At 38.0% G+C, this 13,040-nt stretch overlaps 1 protein-coding gene across 4 annotated transcripts in view; it reads left to right on the top strand.

Annotated features, from left to right (window-relative positions):
- Positions 1 to 13,040, top strand: part of PLXDC2 (plexin domain containing 2) — a 429,167-nt gene that overhangs the window by 243,471 nt on the left and 172,656 nt on the right. The gene's annotated exons all lie outside the window — the stretch shown is intronic.

The raw sequence follows: 13,040 nt of genomic DNA, 5'->3' as shown, positions 1-13,040 counted from the left end.
AATGCTGGGCACTATTGATGAAATGAACCAAAAGGCATTTATCTCGATGCACAAGAGAGGTAGAGATACAATATACCTGTATAGGTGTACAATTATATACCTATAGTAGACCGTTCACATTTACCACTGGTAGATAGCAGAGTGGGTTGGTTAAAGGTGCAAGCTATAGAGTAATATGGCCTTGGTTCAAACCCTGCATCTGCAATTAATATTTTTTGCCTTCTCTTGCTTGGTTTTTTTTAATCTGTAAATTGGGTATTTCAATAGCCCCTACCATACAAATTGCTGTGAGAATTAATGATTACAATACATATAAAGTGCATAGAACAGGCCTTGGCAAGTGCTAAACACTGAATAAAGATTAGAAACTTTTTATATTCACTGAGGGATATATCTGTTCCATGATTTAAGGATATTACTACAGCATATAGTTTTCCCCACAATTGTGTTTGACCTTATCTAGTGAACAGAGCTGCTGGGGCACAAGCTGGGCTTACAGCTAGTTCAGAAACTCCTTCCAGTATGTGCTCCCCACAGTGGGTAATTCAATCAGTGCTTCTATAAAACCATAAATAATGCATGTCATGGTCATTTAGAACCACTCACAAACAAGTCAAAATAGGAAATGTTAAGTTCAAAGACCTGCTGTTAAATTTACATACATACATGCACACACACACACACACACACACACACATTCATATGCATGTCATACATTGTAGAGATATTACCAAAGGCTTTGGAAGCCCAGATAAAAACAAATTAATTTCTGCTTCATGCATCATGAATAGATTTATGGAGGAAGTAGCATTTGGCTTGAGTCTTGAAGCAAGAGTAGGATTTTGATAGACTGAGAAGCTGAGGAAGGGAGTTGCAGGCAGAGGAAATAAAAGATGTACAGATGAACAGTTTACAGCACAGGTGGAGAGTGGTGAGTGGTCCAGTGACTTGTGCATGAGATGTGGAGATATTTACTAAGTGATAAGGTCAAGGAATGGGTTAGAGGCATTATGTAAAAGTCCTTGATATTAGAAGGTTGAACTTAATTTAATAACCAGTAAGGTGGGATGGTTGAAGGTTCTGTGGAGGAGATTACTATGGTTGTTTTCTTTGTTTCCATTGTGAGAGGTGGATGGAAAGCAGGGTCTTGGTCATCGTTTCCATTATGTGGTTAACGTTGGGCCAAGACTGAAGACTACAAAGCAGATTGAAAGAGGTGATAGTTCATTGACAGAACTCTTACACATGGTAGTTAATTGAGAGTGAAAGAGAGCCCACAAGAGAATAACAATGAACTGATACAAGAAACACAGGGTAAATAGCACTCTGAGGCATTTAGTGATAGTCCCACCTTTATTGTCACATGGGCTCCATCTTGCTTGGGTAAACAGGAATATGGGCATTGGAGTCTATATCCATTGTGTGTGTTTTCAAAACCATTTTGCAGTAGGGTAACAAGGAGGGAAAATCTCACAGTTCCCCTGACCTGCACACCCTGGTAAATCCTATGTAGTGGCATTGCCTTGGGCACAGCTGAGTGTCAAAGAAGTTAGCTCACCACAAATGAAGCTGAGCCTTGCCACTGGCCGACCTAAGTGTCGGGTGCATGGTGCCCACGGTGGTTCATATCCCAATTTTTTTTTTTTTGGAAGATGGCAGGAGAATTAAACAATAAATAGGGGGAAATGCCCATATGTATTCTGGGATACTGGGTTATTTTTTAAAGTTCAAGCATGATTTCCACCAAAATCAAGTAACAGGAACTACTTTCCACAGAAAATAAAGGAAAAGGCAAAACTGACATCATTCTTAGGTTTATTAACAAAATCTGAAATGGCAACAGAGGGTCAGGAAACTATAAACTCTAAGCAGGAAGTAACCCTGGTCAGGAGCAGAATGAATGAATTAGATGGAAGGGAAATGTGGAGGAAGATGGGCTATGTAGTTCTGCTTGCATGCCCTGGAGACAATAACATGCTTATATTTAACTTTGCTTTGCTGTCTATATACATTCTGCTCACTGGTTCAGCCTCCCTTATTTCGTGCTATATAAATGTAGTATTTAACCTACAGTTGTTGCCTTACATAGAGTTATTTAAAGTTAAAAAGCTTCAGAGAAAGTTCTGAAACTCTGAAGTTGTAGATGTTTCTTGTGCGTAATATATGTGAGTACTCCATAAACACTGCATACAGTTGCACATTAAAAACAAAATGACTTTGGTGTAAACTATCGTTACTTACCTATTTTATGGAAAGCCCCAGAAAATAATTCCCCTATATCCTAAAAGCAAATGTTATCACATGTTAATAGTAGCTAAAAAGTATGCTTTTAAACAATATTAGTAGTATCATGAGTAAGATATCATTTGCATAATCTCTGATATTAAAGATTTTTTTCCTAGAATATCCCATCAAATGTCTGATGAATAAAACTTCAGACACAGTATTCTGAGGTAATAGGTAATAAATTATTTTGCTACCTGGGTTGCACGCAGGGTGAAGATAGCCTTGTGAACTTGATCATTGCCACCTCCCCCATGATTTAAAACATCACTGTGCAGATATACCCAGCCCAGAACTTTCTGGGGATTCTGACGTATACATATCACCAACATTTGGAGCAGCTCTGTGTTGAGGCCCTGTCCCAAAGGCAACACTGAATTCAACATCCCACTCCCCACTCCCACTGCCAGGGTTCCCTTACCCCTGTGTTGGGAACCCCACCCGCTGCCTTGTCCAGACCTGAAGTCTTCCTGTCGTTCTTGACTTCACTCTTCTCACCAGTTCTTGTCGTGTTACCAAGTCTTGAACAATTGTACTTTTTAATCTTTCTCTAATGTAACAACTTTTCTACATACTTTCTGTCTTCATGTCTTCCCTGTTGCCCTCCCTCCTGGATAACTCATGTACCCCCCTAGGTTATTGTTATTCTTCTCTTCCTGCCCCTCCAGACTTTTCTCCCTACAGCAAAATACTCTTTTGCAGGTGAGGCACATCCTTTGTGCTTCAGCAGGAATTCCATGAAATGTGGGCTGTTCATGCTTTCAACTTTTTAGCTTATCCAGATAGCCCTCCTGCACTGAGTTTCAGCCATATCTAAATACTTCCGGGTTCCAGTGCTCTGATCCCCTTGTCCAGGCCTTTTCACACACTCCTGCTTCCCAGAGTCCTTACCGGCGTTATCCCTGCCAGACCTTCGGGTCTCAGTTGATGCACTTCTTCACAGAAGCCATGCCTGGCCCCCAAGACTGATATAGGTGTTCCCCCACTTATGCAAATGTATTGGTATATGTGTTGGGGAAAGGAGTCAGGAAAAAAGTGTTCATTGATGGATATAAAATCATTACAAGCACTGGACAAACAGCACGCTCTCTCCTAAAGGCAGGATCTGAATATTTGTTTCCTACATGAATAAAAGCAAAATTAATTCCCTTTTTAGATTTATCTGAATAAGATGTTTAGAAGAGCAATTTTGCAGGTTTTCCATTTGGCTGGTTTTCAGCCTACATAGTCATTTCTAGCTGGTAATCTGCAGATTGCTTTCTTGTTGTGCTTTGGGAATACAGTTCTGATGGGCCCACTGAGAGAGATCAGTGCTTTGAATTGATCCCAGAGCATTTGTCTCCTGTGAATAAGTAATTTAGAGTTGGGAGCATACTTCACACAGCCAAAGTTAAGAGACATCTTATTTCACCAAAAAATAGGTCATTTGAATCAGGAGACTCTGAGAGTGTATTTAAGGTAATTACCTGGAGCAGGTGGTCTTCACAGCTAGCGCTGACTTTGATGAAAGAGAGATCATGGTCTGAAAATAGCCCATGTCGTGTTGAGTTCTGGAGGGAAAAAAGGAAAACTTTCATAACTGGCTTTGAAGTGAATACCAATATTCTGTCATCCCTCACTTATTTTCCATGGCAGATTAAAGATACTATTTTAACCTTGTTTCTGTAGGAAAATTGAGAGCAGTGCTCTCTACCCATTGCCTTAATTTCTTCCTTAAAAACTTGTCCCAATTATAGCTTTTGGATTTAGCATGAATCTATTTGTTTTTGCTCACAAATTTCTCTTTCCAAACTAAAGGCTATAATTGAATAGAAAAAAATGCAAAAATAAAGCTAGCAGGGTATCAGTTATTTAGCCTTTGCAGCCAAATCCAGTTTTGAAGATGCCCAGGCAATTTCTGTAGACGTCAGTGGAATTGGTTATAGATGCCCGTGGATCATATAAAGATTTGTTTAAATTTGGGGGCAGCACCTTGATGAAAATATATTATATCTTTGAAATGGAAATATGGGAAGAATTAATTCTTTGTTCTACAAATTATTTTATTTTAAAAATAATATTCTTCTAAAAGTAATAAATACATGATTTTGAAAGTAATATTATATTACTTGGTCTCTGTCTCTCTGTCTCTGTCTCTCTCTCTCTACATATATATAGTCTATGTGGCAGACATAAAATGTCAGTTTTTTATATGTATTAGTTTCCTTTGACTGCTGTAACAAATTTCCACAAGCTGGGTGGCTTAAAACAGCTGGAATGTATTATCTCACAGTTCTGGAGGCCAGAAGTCAGAAACTAGTATCACTGGGCTGAAATCATTGTTGGCAGGGTCGCACTCCCCCTGTAGGCTCTAGAGGGGAATATGTTACTTGCCTCTTCCAGTCTGAATCTCTTCAAGACCAATGTCTTCTCATTTCTCTCTGCTCTATCCTCACGTCGTCTTCTCCCCTGTGCGCATGCACATGTGTATCTAATCTCCTGGTGCCTCCTTGTTTTAAGGATACATGTAACTGCATTAGGGCCCATCCAGATAATCCATCATGATCCTTAATACCCAAGGATCTGCAAAGACCTTCTTTTGCCAAATTAGATAACATTCAGATGTTCCAGGGCGTGGATCTCTTTGGAGGTGGGGGGTGGTGGCATTTTTTAGCCTAAGACACTGTTAAATACACGTTCCCACTTTCTTCCCTCCTCATAGAATCCTGATTTTGTTCAAGGTTCAATATTGTAAGATATTGTCATTGACTTACGATGAATCTAAACCACTTATGGCAGTCTGTCTCTACCTGCTGTGCAGCTGTGGATGTCCCTGTAATCCAGTTCTGGCAAGTGAGATGTAAAAAAAAAAAAAAAATCAGTCTGGGTGTTAGTTTTCAGAAAGGGGCTTCAGTAAAGAATCTAAATGGAACAGGCATGACTAACACTATTTCTGGTCCCATTTTCTACCTTGAAATCAGATATGATTCCCTGTTACTAAGGTAAAATTTGTCATCATGAGGCAAAAAGCCTTTAAGGGGAAAAAAAGCAACAAAGCTAACGATGGGAGAACTGAAAGAAGGTCATTATTAAGCAGCTGAAATAATGCCAACAAGTTCCCATTCCAGACTTTTTGCTATATAAAAATGTAAAATAAAAAAATAAATTAAATTAAATAAACCAATATTTGTTTAAACCAGTTAGTCAGATTTTCAGTTACTGCAGCCAAAAGCATTCCTAACTGATATACTCTAAAATATTTAGAAAATACTGAAGGGCAGAAAAAAAGAAAAAGAAATCAGTATTAATATCAGCACCCAGGAATTATCACTGTTAACATTTTGTAGTATATTCTTCCAGCCATACAAAAGGGGTCTTGCAGAACATACTGTTTCAGAAATTGTTCTTTTTAGTCTAATTATGTTAAGACTATTTTCTCATGTCATTAAATACTAATTTGCAAAGCTAATATCTTCATGATGGTCCATCATTTTGATAAACCATAATTAAATAATCTTTATAGAACTTCTATTTAAAAATTAAGAATTGAATATTTTTAGTACTTTCCTTTCCAGTCTATTTCCCACATACCCTCAAAAGAATGTTTCAAGGTTTGTTTTTCACTGTTGTTGTTGTTGTTTAGTGTTTCTTTGTTTAGCAATAAAATATAAAATGAACATGAACAGCAAAATGGAAAAAAAAAAGTGCTAAGTTGTTTGAGTGAGGGCCTCTGAGCCATAAGAAAATTTTATGTTTGTTTTCACAGTATTCCATCTCCCCCTTGAGAAATATGACAGAAAGTTCTGGGAGGATAAAATCTAGTTAGGGTTGACTGAGGGAGTGATTATATATATATTGGTAAGGAGATTCTCTTAATTATGTTTGATAGGAATCTTATAATTTGTTTTACTATTTTCTTTTAGTAATACATTCTCAAAACAGCTTTTATGTAAAATAGCTTTTGTGTAAAAGGTAACAGTATAATTGTGATATAACAAGCCTTAAAATATAAAATCAATATGCAATATAGATGCAAAAGAAAAACAAAATATTTCCTCTTACAGTCAGAAAATGAATCCATTGAAAATATGAATCTAACAACTTATTCTCTGTCACAAAATTTGTAGGAGGAAACTGAGCCAGTAGCTTCCAGAAAACAAACAAACTTTGTCTCTTTCTTGTCTCTGGAAATAAGTACACCATAAGGGCACAATGAGTAAGAGAATCTCGTTCTAGCAAATGCTGACTCTCCACGGAAGTATTCCCGACTGTGGAAAACCATAAGTGGTGAGGGAAAGTGTTGAAGGGTTTCTGGATAAAGCAATGATTCATGTAGAGAAAATCTAATACTGTTTTTTCACACTGAGACCAAGTTACCAAATGCTTAGTCTGCATGTAGGAGTTTGTGATGATGTTTTCATAAATTTGTAATTCCCCTTGTGTTTCCATTTGTAATTCCATATAGATACGGGTGGAGGGGTGATAGTGAAAAGAAATAGTAGGTTTCCATAGCAACAAAACAGAAAATCCATAACATCGAGGTGATGTGATATAAACAATTTCTTCCTCCAAGGCGCAGGGTGGAAGTACAATAAACATGGCAGAGTTATCACCCAAGTGCAGACACGCTGTGTAGTTCAGAAGGCATTCGATGTAATTGAGAGTTGACTGTAATTCAGTTGCTCAGGTCATGTCATTCCTGTTGCTCTTCTCTCCTCCCCCTAGAATGTAATTTAAGGTAAAATTTCCTTGGCCCACAGTGTGAGTGATAACCACTTAGCAACACAAGTGACAGAAAGGAAAGAGAGGGCAGTCTTCTGCTCAGTTAAATAATTTTGCCAATTATTTGGTGCATTTTACATTTTGATTTGTGGTTCAATCGGTTCATCTCAAAAATATTCATCAGTAAAACACAGTTTTTGCTGGGCACTCATCTAAATTGATATAAAAATTGTCTGTTATGTATTAGTAGCCCAAATCATATCCACAGGAGTTAAAAGAAAAAAGTGTAAACAAAAAACTGTGAGTTGTGTTGGCAGTTACATGGTAATCACCATATCATCTTTTGTTGTCCTCACTTGCTAGTTTAGTAATTCAGTTTAAACTTGTTATCATTAAGAAGTCAAGGCTTATAAAAAGAAATGAAATTGAGTTATTTGTAGTGAGGTGGATGGACCTAGAGTCTGTCATACAGAGTGAAGTAAGTCAGAAAGAGAAAAACAAATACCGTATGCTAACGCACATACATGGAATCTAAAAAAAAAATGGTTCTGATGACCCTAGGGGCAGGACAGGAATAAAGACGCAGACGTAGAGAATGGACTTGAGGACACGGGGATGGGGAAGGGTAAGCTGGGACGAAGTGAGAGAGTGGCATGGACCTATATACACTACCAAATGTAAAACAGCTAGCTAGTGGGAAGCAGCCGCATAGCACAGGGAGATGGTGCTTTGTGACCACCTAGAGGGGTGGGATAGGGAGGGTGGGAGGAAGGAGATATGGGGATATATGTATATGTACAGCTGATTCACTTTGTTATAAAGCAGAAACTAACACACCATTGTAAAGCAATTATACTCCAATAAAGATGTTAAAATTAATTAATTAATTAATTAAAGGAACTAAAGAAAAAAAAAAAGATGTCAAGGCTTTCATTGGCCAGTAGCTGCAATTCATCTATTTCAAAATTTTTTCTCTGAAGAGTGATGAAAGTAAGTCACAAAGAAAAGGTATGATTACAGATAAAGTAATTAATAGCATCTGGTTTGGGGACACAGTGACTTCTGAAAATGGTGTGTGGAGATTATATAGTATTTTTAACAATCTCAGAGGGTGGGGTGAGATTAATCTACTCATCCACACTCTTCCAAAGCATAGTGAACGTGGTGGCTCTCATTTCAGTTCAGTGAAGGTTTGTGTGAATTCTAAGTCAGGAAAGGGAGATTGAATTATAAGCCTAAATAAAACACACATCGTCAATCATGTTATTCTTTAGATTTAGACCCTTGAGGAATCTACACTCAGCATCAGTCCTTTCTTTCCTGGCCTCTTGATGTTTCCCGCTTCCTTCTCTTCAGCTTTCATGCACTTCATATCTTGCAAATCGTGAAAATTTTTGGTTCACTCCATTTTCTTCTTTAGTTACTATGCTTTTCTTCTACTAAAAATGTCTTTGATTGATACCTTCATTGGAAAGTTCTTAATGCTTGTACTCTGCCTTTCTAGGGTTATTACAAAATTGACCTACTAAAGTAATGCCCAGCACCTTCACAAATCTAAGGGCAGATGACAGACCTTCATTCTCCTTGACCTTTTTGTGGCATTAGGCTTTGCTGGTCATCAGTTCCTGATGAAATATTGTCTCCCCTTAGATTCTATTAAGTAACAATATCTTGGTGGGGTTTTTTCTAATTGAAGTATGGTTGATTTACAATGTTGTGTTAGTTTCAGGTGTACAACAAAGTGATTCAGATATATATATTCTTTTTCTTTTTTAACCAACCTTTCTAAGAGATCCTTGTCTGTCTCATTTTATTGACTGCTCCTTCTGCCATTTTGTGTACATAGCATGCCCCAAATTGTGACTCAGCTTCTCATCTTTTATTTTTGTATTTCAAAAGCTTTTCATCTTCCATACACCCAAATCTGCAATCTACATTCTATATTGTTATTACACCTAAACATCATCCTACATCTATTTGTTATCTTGATTTGGATAACTCAGTGTTTCCTAAAATTCAGTACATTTAGATAAGTATCATCACATCTCTGAGAGTAATTGAACACGCTTGCCTAACTTTCCTATTTCTCTTTGTAACACAGCCCTTATCCCAAGATATAGTCATTACTTATTCCTACTCTCCTTTAATCCATAAATCGAATCACTCTTCCATGCTTATTAAATGGGTTGTGCATCTGTCCTATTCCATTGCCATCAATGGAAGTTTTCTGGATATATTTTGAAGGTATTACTGATAATACTTGCTGATGAATTGGCTAAGGGGTATGAGAAAAAGAGAAAGTCTAGGGTGACATTAAGGGTTTTGGCTTGCACAACTGAATGAATGGCAGTGTTATTTATTATGGTGTAGAACATGGGAAGAGCAGGATTGAGGGGTGAGGGGGAGTCCATTTTCAGCCTGCTAAGTTTGAGATTCCTAGAAAACATTCAAATGGAGATGTCAAAAAAACTTTTAAGATTTCTGAGTCCACAATTTAGGGGAGAAGTGGGGATTGGAGTTTTAAATTTAGGAGTAATCAGTTTCTAAAGACACAGGACAAGTTGAGAGTACCTAGGGATTGAGTGTAGGTAAACAGAGAAGGGTCCTAGACTCACCCGTGGAGCACACCAGTATTTACAAGGTAAGAAGGAGGGAGAATGCTTTCAAAGAGACTGAGAAACAGCAACCAGCAAGGTAGGAAGAAAACCAAGAGTGTAGTGTCACTGTAGACATTTGAAAATAGGTTTCAAGAGGAGCATAATCAACTATGTGGAATGCTCCTGAGAGTCTGAGTAAGGTGAGGGCTGAAAAGTCACTGTCAGGGCCAGGTTATCCACTAACCGACAGGTGCCTCTGGCTCATCATACTTGTAGGAGCTCACAGAATGTTTTCATTTTAATTTCTTTGAAAATCAGAAATAAAAAATGAACATAATAACAATAAAGATAATAATAATGAATCCAGCCTGTATTATATTTGTCTTTATAGCAATGCACATAAATTATAATTTTTAATACTTTTTATGAAAAAAGGTCCCTCAAAGGTCTTAATGTGGCCCTGCTGAGCATCGGATGGGCAGTGTGGGATTCCCTGCTCACCTTGGTAAGAACAGCTTGGAAGGAGTCCTGGGAACAGAAGCCTGATAGGTGTGGGTTCAGGGGAGAGTTGGAGGGTACATGGAATGTGGTCACAGGAGACTGCATTTTTAACAAATCTATAAATGAATTCTGTACGGAAGTGCTAAAAAACAGGATCCTAGCTGGAAAAGAAGTGGAGCCAAAGGAAGTTTTTGTTTTATTTTGTGTGAAGTGAAGCCAAAGGAGGTGTGTGTGTGTGTGCATCTATCTGTGTGTGTTTGGGGAAACTAGGAAGACATATCTTTTAGGAGATACAATTGGAGAAGCAGAGTCCTTCAGAGTAGAGGGTCGTGGGAAGGGTACCCAGAGGGAGGAGCCAGCCTTAGATTGGAGGCCGTTCTTCCCGTGGCTTCTGTTTCCACAGTGAAATAAAAAATAAAATCATCAGCTGAGAGTGAGGAGGTCTGAGAGTGTGGGGGAGATTTGAGGAGAGAACAAACTATACATAAATAGTCACTTTTATATTGAGAGAATGGATTGTCTAGGGAAATGTGAGAATATTGCTTCGGGAGAGAGAATGTAAGAAAATCGAAAAGGTTAATGACCGTATTTATCTCTGGGTAGTAGAGTCAAATTTGATTTTTGTTTTACTTTTTATTGGGTTGGCCAAAAATTTCGTTTGGGTTGTTCCATAACATCTTACGGAAAAACCCAAACGAACTTTTTGGCCAACCCAATATAATTTTTGTTTTCAAAGTTTTTACATGGAAGTACTTTTGGTGCTTTATAAAGCTATTAAAAATAACTTTTAATAACCCCAGCAGTCTTCCTATCCTTTATATATTGCCTTGGTTCTTATTTTCTACAGGAATTTTTCCTGGACCAAATCCAGCTCCTTGTTAAAATTCCGCTAAGACTTAATAATCTCCAGTGTGTGATGGTATTCTTTTATATATATTGTTATGTTATTTTAACTCCTTTCTGTATGAATATATTGTTTTCCTAATGAGATTACCAAATCTTTACTGCCAGCAACTAGGTCCCATAAAGGCCTTTCTTGGTTTGAATGCATCAGTGTACACAAATGTCTTAGATACGGATTTTCTTTGTTGACACGTGGGTTTTCTCTCGCCTTCTGTGGCAGAGCTTGCTCTCTCCTTGCGGGCCATGTAATCCCCAACCTGTCCTGAACCAGATACATCCCTTCCTCCCAGCACCCTTCCAAACGCATCTCAGTTTTTATTGAGGCCATGAGCTCTCTACCTGCAGAGCAGACCATGAGGAGGATGAGCAAGGAGGGGGTGGGAGAGAACCCTGCCCCCTCACCTTCTTACCTCCATTCCTCACCTCCTCCCCCACGGTGCTCCCTAATGTGTTCTAGTGTCCGTGGGTAGCAGGAAAGACAGAGGGCTTATTTTCCTGTGTCAGCATCCCTACCTACGGCCACAGTGCTCGAATTTGCTCAGTGATGTCCCTCAAGATGGTTCTTCGAGACAAATGGCTCCTCTCTGCCCCCTCACCAAGCTCCTTGCTGACCATGTAGAGGCGGACTCTGTGTGGAGCAAGGACTGGGTAGTGGTGGGATGGAGGTGGAGAGACAACCTGGGAGTGTTATTTGGAGGTACTCTTTCCTTCACGTTGGTGGCCCAGCAATGCTGACCTCCTTTTAGTCTTCAAAGGAACCATGCTCCTTACCATCTCAAGGCCGTGCACACCTGTTTCCTCTGTCTGGAACTCTCCGTCGCCAACCCGTGCTTAATTCCTAAGCATCCTTCAACTCTTAGCCATTCGGGGCACTCACCTAACTGTCCACTATATACGATGCTAAATACTATATAGTAAACTCCACATAGCGTATGCTATGTGCTACATGCTATATGCTGTGTACTATGTTATGCATACTATATTCTATACACTATATACTATATACTATAAACTATATACTGCATACTGTATATTTTCTTCATAGCATAGTCTTTATCACTACTCCTTAGTATATATTAATGTTTCTGGTTGTTTGTTTAAATATTTTTCCCCAATAAAAAGATTTACTAGGCTAGAAACCATGTCTTTGTTGTTTCCCATTATATACCTAGTGCCTCCATAAATGCTTTTCAAAGGTTGAATAATGAACTGTGATCTTCAGGAAGAGATGAATTTTGAGATTTCTGAAGGGAAGGTATATGGATTGATGGAAAATTGAAGAAAGGAATAGCTTGGGCAAACATATGAAGGCAGAAATAAGCTTCTAACAAGGGACAAGTAAAATTCTGTTTGTTTGTTTTTTCGTTTTAATGAATTATAAGATTAAGTCTACCTTTATGAGACATTGTCCTCAGAACAGTGATTTGCAGTGGCCTTACTTCACTGTCACAGTCAAGGTTCTAAAACTGTTCTGGGAGAGTTATTATGCAAAGGTGACTTTCAAAAGTCTTCCTGATGAATAGATGCCAAGGCAGAAAAAGATTTATTCAGTTTAGGGTGTTTTGAACGTTAGACTTTATTCAGTTTATGGTATTTTGGCTTTTGTTGTTTGGATTCATATCCTCAGAATGAAAATTATTTCAAGATATGTACCTCTTAGCAGTAAGGATGTACATGTTTACCTAAAAGAAACTTTCACAAAGCAATATGAACAAAAGAAGGAAAAAGGAAAATTCAACAAATTAATCTAGAAAATTACTCCTAAGGAAGTTATCTTTAATAATTCTTTTAGATTAACCTTTGTACTAGATTTTATAACAGTTCCAGGTACAAGTTAAATACTTGGCAGTTCTCTCTATCAGACTTCCTGGATTCCTATTCTCTGCCGATATATCCTACTCAGACTTTGAAAGAAATCTTCAATACATATTTAGAAATTCCCTGAAGAAAAACTTCATCTACCATCTGCTTCATCTATTTGCTTAAGGAATTTAATTCAGAATCTTGTATCGTAATCAAAGGGAGGGCATAATTCAGGGAATAGACGAATCTCTT

The sequence above is a fragment of the Balaenoptera acutorostrata genome, chromosome 3, assembly GCF_949987535.1.
Source record: "Balaenoptera acutorostrata chromosome 3, mBalAcu1.1, whole genome shotgun sequence".
In the NCBI taxonomy this organism is placed as follows: domain Eukaryota; kingdom Metazoa; phylum Chordata; class Mammalia; order Artiodactyla; family Balaenopteridae; genus Balaenoptera; species Balaenoptera acutorostrata.
The sequence above is the reverse complement of the archived record's forward strand: the minus strand, read 5'-3'. Positions and strand labels throughout refer to the sequence as shown.